Raw genomic sequence first — 7,652 nt, forward strand, 5'->3', positions numbered from 1 at the left:
TATTGACTTACGATTGACATGTTATTTACCTGTTGTCGTTTACTCCTTTTCCTCCTGTGTTTAATTGCTTGCCCTATTTAGTTGGTTGCTTCTGATCTCATTTGTGGAGTTCTGATCATTTTGGTCCATCTCTAGAACATCTTTCAGTAGCCTGTGTAGGGTTGACTTGGTCATCATGGAATTCTTTCTTTGTTCTTTGTCAGGGAAGTATTTCACTTCTCCATCAAACTTGAAAGAGAGTTTTGCAGTTTATGGTAGCCTGGGCTGGAATTTATTTTCATAGAGGACTTGAAGTACTCTGCTCCATGCTTTTCTTGCCTTCATGTTTTGTGAAGAGAAGTTGGCCCTAATTCTGATGGGTTTTCCTTTTAATATGATCTGCTTCTTTTCTCTAGCAGCTTTCAGTAGATTATTCTTGTGCTGAATTTCTGGGATCTTGACTATTACATGTCTTGGTGTGTTTTTGATTGTGTTGAGGTTACCTTGCATTCTGTATGCTTTGGTTACCTGAATGTCAGAATGTTTCCTCATATTTGGAAAGTTTTCTGCTATTACTTCTGCCCATAGTTTTTAAATGTCATTTGTATTGCCTCCTTTTTCACATTGATGCCTGTTAGTCTCATATTGTTTATCTTTGCAGCATCTTTCAGGTGATGGATTGTTTTTTCCTGCATCCTCATTATTTTTGAGAGATCCTTTCTTACCTTTTCACTAGCTGCACCTGTGTCTTCAAGATATGAAACTGTGTCTTCACTTTCACTTAAATTGTTTTTCAAGCTTTTGATTGAGATTTTAAATTCCTCTATATCTCTTTGACTGTGCTTCATGCGATCTATTTCTTTCCTGTATTGCTCATTCAAGGAATCCGTTATTTTTCTAATCTTCTCCATTTTTTTAAATCAATGTCTTTAGAAGCAGTTATAAATTGTTTTATTGCAGTGTTTTTTCAGGTTGGGTTTTCTCCCTATGTTTCTGTAGTTGATTCTTTGCTTCAGATGCTATGAGTTCAGAGAATTCTTTTCTTATTTAAGAAAGTTCTGCTCTGAGTTACTCTCTAACTTTCTGCTGTTGCTTATTTACTGTCGGCACTATTAATTTATACATTTGAGCTGAGCTAGTGTCCTCTCCACATGTTCTGGGTGAGCATTGAGTTTCTTCCATATGTTTCTGCATTTTCTTGTCTACTGCAGGTGTTATTAATTCAGGGATTTCCTTTTTCCCTTCCAATCTGAGTTCCTCTATATCTTTCTGCAGCTGTTTCTTTATTTCAGAAGGTGTTGATTCATTGCTTTCAACTGTGTGATCCCCAATTTGTTCTGTGTTAGTGTCCTCTGCATTTGTTATCAGTGGGCTTGGGGTCTGAGATTGCATTTTGCTCCTTCTCATTGTCATTTTGTGTACCTCTGTCTTCTGACCTTTGCTGTAGAGCTTTGGTGCAGTTATAACCTTAGCCCCTACTGAAGTTCAGGTGCACATCTACAAAGTTTGGATTTATCCACTTGTGCCTGGCTTGGGTCTGGCTGCTGTGCTCAGTTTCTTCATGCTGTTGCCCTAGGTGGTGAACCTTTTGTGCCTCTCTGTCAAGATATTCTGCTCTTGTACTATCTGGGTGGTTCTGTCCCCTACGCTCTGTGCAGGGATTGCAGCTGCAGGGTTTCACCTCAGGCCTGTAAATCAGGCCTGAGCTGAGTCTGGAGGGGACAAGGTGGAGTAGGGGGCAAAGGTAGCTCTTGCACACATTCACTGGGCCTGGGCTAGGACTGGATCTTGGGGTTCCCAGAACGCGACAGAAATTCCTACTCTGTGGGGGGTTGGGGGGTTCTACGGAGTGGTGGGGGCATCCCAAGTGGGTGAAAGATGGTCTCACTCATGCTGCGCCTGAGCTAAGACTGGTAAGTCCTGCCTGCACAGGGTAGCCAGAAGCTCTCCCACATACTCACCGGGCCTGTGCTAGGACTGGCTACAATTTTGAATATGGTATGTAATTATTGATTTTCAATAAAGTTAATAAAAAATGTAGAAACAATAGCAACTTCAGCAGCAACAATAGGAACAACAAAAGAAGAACCTTGCAGGGTAATTCACCTTTGTATCTCTGAAACTTCACTGAGTGCCTGGCTCAGTGCAGGCCTAGCAAATGTTTACTGACTGAATGAAAGAAAAAACTAAACTTAATACTTCAGAATAATATTTCTTTAGTCAAGATATTAAGAAAAAGCTTATATTCCTACCTGTATGCTGATCAATCAGTTAACAGTGATTCAAGCAATTGGAGTTGATACTTGAAATAAATTCATAAGATGTTATGCTTTCTTGATATGTAGATTTTTTTTAACATACCAAACGTTGTATCAGGGCTTGATTGATAAATAGTGAAAGACTGGTTTTTCTCTGGGCCAGTGTGGTGTACTGAATATGATCTTTCTTTCATTCTGTCTTAGTGGCTTAAGCTTCATTCATTTCTGATCCATTAATTGAAGAGAAAAGTCATTAGTGAAAAACCATGTTTATATTCTCCATTTTCAAAGTTATCTCAGTGTGAAAGCAAATTTGGACATCCTACATATCTGATGTAGGTAGCATATTATTGGGATAGTTGAAGGGCTCAGGGCATCTGGATAACCACTCTAAGGGTGAGGTCTTGGGGTCAAAAGTCATCAGTGAGTTCTAAAGCACTTTGGAGTCTCATTAGCTCTGGGTGGTTGAGGAAAATATTCTTTGGTGAAATAAAGAATGTAAAAATGGAGAAAGAAAGTAGCTTTCCGTGGCTATCTATATGACTGGTCATTTTCTCAATTCTAATGAGTCTGAAGCACAACACTTGCTGAACACACATCTTATAATACTAGCAGTCAGAAGGAGGAGCCTAAAGAATGAAGTCAAGAGCATGCCAACATGCTCAGTGGGAGCTAAGCCACTGTGTATTCAAATGGAAATATTTTTAAAAATAAAGCTAATATAGATGTTTTTGTGTGCCTTTGGGCTGAGATTTTCCTCTAAGTGAGTTCAGTCCCTGCTAATTGCATTAAGCGCATCTATTTGAAATACTCTTCATAAAATTCCTGTAAGCTCTTGGTGCTGTGAACTTGTTGTAAAAATGTCTCCATAAACCCCAGTACACCTTTGCCATGATCTTTTTGAATCTAGGATGATGGAATCTCTACAGGGATTTAGTCGTGCTCAATCACTGCCAAAGTCTGGTTGTATTAAATAACTAACCACTTAATATAGACATTCAAAGTGACCTATTAGTTGGCTGTTATAGTGACGACTATTTAGAAGGGATAACATCAGCAACCAGAGTGAAGGATAGAAGAGTGAACATATCTAGATGAAATAAATGTGGTTAGTGATTGAAATACTTGTTTGTAAATGTATTTTTGAATATAATTATTTACTTTATATCATGTATTGCGTCACTTTATTATGCTGTTATACTTCTTACATAAAGTCCTTCACATTCTTAAAAAGAGATATATTTTACAGAATCCTTTCTTCAGAATAATTGTGTTCAGAACATAGATGGCAACCTTATTTCCTAATTTCAAGTTGGGAGCATGTCAGTGTCTCCTCTGTGTGTGTGTCACCATCACAATTCCTCTCAAGAGCATGAAATCAGGTACATGGTGGGCTATTGGGTGGCTGCCATTTATTTAGAAATGTGAACGATTTGTTTGGTCTCAGCACAGAGGAATCAATACCTAGGCTTAGGGAAAGAAAGGCAGCACCAGTGCTTTGCTGAGACTGGTGCCTTTGTTAGAGCAGGTGTTTCTTAACCAGGGTGATGAGGTAGGCTTTCAGAAAATATAGTTTGTATTCTCACGTAGTCTTTCTAAAACTTTCTGACTTCTCTGTCCCTTATGGAAGAGCGAAGAGGAAAGGAAGAGGCAACTGGAGGTAGATGTGTGACTTGGGAACAGGAAATGGCTCCCATGCTCCCCACACATATACACATTTACAAAACCCCTATCACTCCAGACATTTTCTGGGGGATCCAAAGTGGGAATGGAGTTTGGGAGAAGAGCAGGATGATTAAGTAAGAGTCCTTTTCTCTTTTCAAGTGCTGTTCTATTTGTTAAGACCTTAAGTCAGATTCTTTTGTCCCACAAAATTAATTATATAATTTTCTGTTTCAGTTTCTTATCTCAGCCCAGCTGGAAAGGATAACAAAGACTTAATATAGCAATAGTGTGGGGACAGCCACATCCAGGAAAATGATAGGTTACATTTGTGACTGGTCCTGCTCTGAGAAGATTCCCCTTTTCTGAGGCCAGTTACTCCCTCATTCAGCTTTCAGGAAGCATTCCTGCTTCAAACAAATCCTCCGTGATGTCATTGCTTCACTTCTCCTCTTCCTTCCTTCCCTCCTACCTGCCTGCTTTCTTGCCTGCCTTTTCTTTATTTTTCTCATAGTGCTAGGGCTTGAACCCAGGACCTTTATTTACACTGATCAATAGATCTAACACTTAAAAAATAAAACAAAACAAAAACCCTTGAATTTTAAGGCATGGTGTGTCACTAAGTCACAAAATTGTCCAGAGTAGTTTCAAATTCATGATCCCTTTGCTTTAGCCTCCCTAAGTGCACCACACCCAGCTACTTCTCTCACAGTTTTGGAAAAGTTCTACCAATTTTCACTCAAAGTAGATACTGCCAATCAGAAAATGTGTGCGTTAGGAGACAGAGTTTGCCTGGAGGCTGATTGATAATGGGACTCAGCCCATGATCATCTGATGTTTTCAGGATTAGTTGAGAGAAATGTTTTGTAAAAATCAGGACCCAAGTAAGAGGCAAATTCCAAATTAGAAGAAGCAAACTTAAAACAACCATGACTTAAAAGAACCAGAAAGGACAATATCCAAGTATCACTGACTCTCAGAAAAGAAATTCTGGTTCTTCCTTGGAAAAACTTATTCTGTTTCTCCAAAACAGAATGGATAGTAATTGGTGCCAAAAAAGAAAGAATGCCCAAGATCTATCTGATGTATATGGCATTTCTTCTGGAACCAACTGGATAACAAGGCTGTCAAAGAGCAGAACATGTCAGTCAATTTGTTATGGTAGAAATGGAAGAAAAATGCTCTTGTAAACTCAGAAGAACAATATGCAAATATGGCACTGTTAACAATAAAAATAGGGTGACAACAGAGGATTAATCATAGGTTTAATTCTATTTTTTTAAAGAAATAAACTTTAAACATGCATGGCTCAATTCACATAGCATCAACATGGTCAAATTTATAATTCATACTCCTTAGTATTTCCAACTGTCTTTTCCTTAGAAGTAGTGATTTTCCAACCCAATTATCTAGAAAACTTGTTCAGCCTCTACTCTGAATTACCATTATTACAGGAAGATCGACTGTGCCATACCTGCCAATGAAAATTTAGTCATTCAATTTGGGTTAAACTTTCAGGTTTAAGGGTTGTTTGGAATTGGTGCTTTATTTTTGCTGATGTCCATTTATGGAATGGAAGATTTGGTTACCAGTCTTTCTTAAGAAAAAAATGTTACGTCCTCTGGGATAGATAGTAACTGTTTAATGAAAACCACAACTTATGGCTTTGATGCAAGGTATGTTTGGAGCAGTCAGTGCTCACTGTGGATTGCTATGTGAATGTAATCTCATCTTTAGAAGGTAAGAGAGCAATAATAACCATGTACTTGATGGGACTGTTGTGAGGATTAAATAAGACGTGGTAGTGGGTACTTAGACCACAGTAAATGCTCAGTGAATACCAACTTCTTTCTTCTTTTCAGAAGAGATATCTTATAAGCTATTTTGTTTGAAGCTTGATTATGAGAGGTATCTTTTTTCATTAATTTTTTTTAGGAAGTTGATATTGCCAGCAAAGGAATTCCAAATTCTAAAGTTTAAAAATATTATTTTTTAAATCCAGCCAAGCCCAAGCAGGGTGAGTGTGTGGGAGAGCTTCCGGCTTCCTAGAACCCGTGGGACCTCTCCAGACCAAAACCCAGATACGCCACGTGAGGGAGACCCTCTACCACGCCCTTGGGACCCCTCCACCCCTCTGGAGCATGTGCTCCAAGAGCCCGCTGAGTGAACAAAAACTTCTGCGATGCTCTCGGGACCCCCAGATCCAGCTCAAGCCCAGGCCCCGCTAGTGTGTGGGAGAGGTTCTGTGCTCCCCTGTGCCCCCTGGGCCAGAGGCACAACAGAGAGGCAGCACAGGTTCACTGTTGTGCCAGAGGGACACAAAAGATTCACTTCTAAGGGCTGCAGCAGGAAGAAGCTGAACACAACAGCTAGACCCAAGCCAGGGATAACTAGGTAAATTCAAACTTAATAGATCTGCACCCGAATTTCAGTAGCTGCTAATGTTATAACTGAAAAAAAGCTCTACACTGAAGGGCAGAGGTCAGTGCTATATGAAATAACAAAGAAAAGGAGCAAAATGAAATCTCAGGCCTCGAGCCAACCCAGAATAAATGCAGAGGACACTAGTTCAGCTGAAATGTACAAATTAATAGATTCAAAAGTAAGAAAACAACAGCAGAAAGGTATAGAGGAATTCAGAGCAGAATTGACTTCTGAAATAAAAAAGAAATCTTTGAATTCATAGCATCTGAAGTAAAGAATCAAATACAGAAACATATGGAGGAAACCCAATCTGAAAAAACTCTATGGTAAAAGAATTAATAGCTGCTATTAAAGAAGACATTGATTAAAAAATAGAGGAGATTAAAAAATGACAGATTCCTTGAATGAGCAATACAGGAAATAAATAGATCTCATGAAGCAGAGTCAAAGAGATATACAGCAAATTAAAAACCTCAATCACAAGCCTGAAAAAGTGAAGACAGATCTTGAAGACGTTGGTGCAGCTAGTGAAAAGGTAAGAAGAGATCCTTAAAAACAACTAGGATGCAAGAAAAGATAATTCATCACCTGCAAGATGATGCAAAGAAGAAAAATGTGAGACTAATAGGCATCAATGGGAAAGATGGAGTCAATACAAATGACATAAAAAGAATATGGGCAGAACTAATAGCAGAAAACTTCCCAAATATGAGGAAACAATCTAACATTCAGGTAACAGAAGCATATAGAATGAAAAATAATGTCAACCAAATTAAAAACACACAGAGATACTATCTATATAGATACTATCTATATAGTAGTCAAGATCCCAGAAATCCAGTACAAGAATAATCTACTAAAAGCTGCTAGAGAAAAGAAGCAGATCACATTCAAAAGAAAACTTATCAGAATAATGGTTGACTCCTCCTCATAAACTATCAAGTCAAGAAGAGCATGGAGCAGAGTACTTCAAGTCCTCTATGAAAACAAATTACAGCCCAGACTACTATGCCCTGCAAAACTCTTTCACGTTTGATGGAGAAGTGAAATACTTTCATGGCAAAGAACGATTAAAGAATTTCATAAAATCCTCAATAAGATACTAGCAAATAGAATACAACAAATCATCAAGAAGATCATACACCATGAAGGTAGGATTCATCCCAGGGATGCAAGGATGGTTCAATATTCAAAAATCTATAAATGTAATACACTATATCAATAGAGCAAAAACTAAAAACCACATAATCATCTCAATTGATGCAGAAAAGTCTTTTGACAAAGTCCAACACTTATTCATGTTCAAAGTCCTACAGAAAATTGGAATAG

At 38.4% G+C, this 7,652-nt stretch overlaps 1 protein-coding gene across 5 annotated transcripts in view; it reads right to left on the bottom strand.

Annotated features, from left to right (window-relative positions):
• The window catches only part of Prlr (prolactin receptor), a 233,559-nt gene that overhangs the window by 127,227 nt on the left and 98,680 nt on the right, over positions 1-7,652 (bottom strand). The gene's annotated exons all lie outside the window — the stretch shown is intronic.

Source organism: Octodon degus, unplaced genomic scaffold (assembly GCF_000260255.1).
Source record: "Octodon degus isolate 3935 unplaced genomic scaffold, OctDeg1.0 scaffold00293, whole genome shotgun sequence".
Classification (NCBI taxonomy): Eukaryota; Metazoa; Chordata; class Mammalia; order Rodentia; family Octodontidae; genus Octodon; species Octodon degus.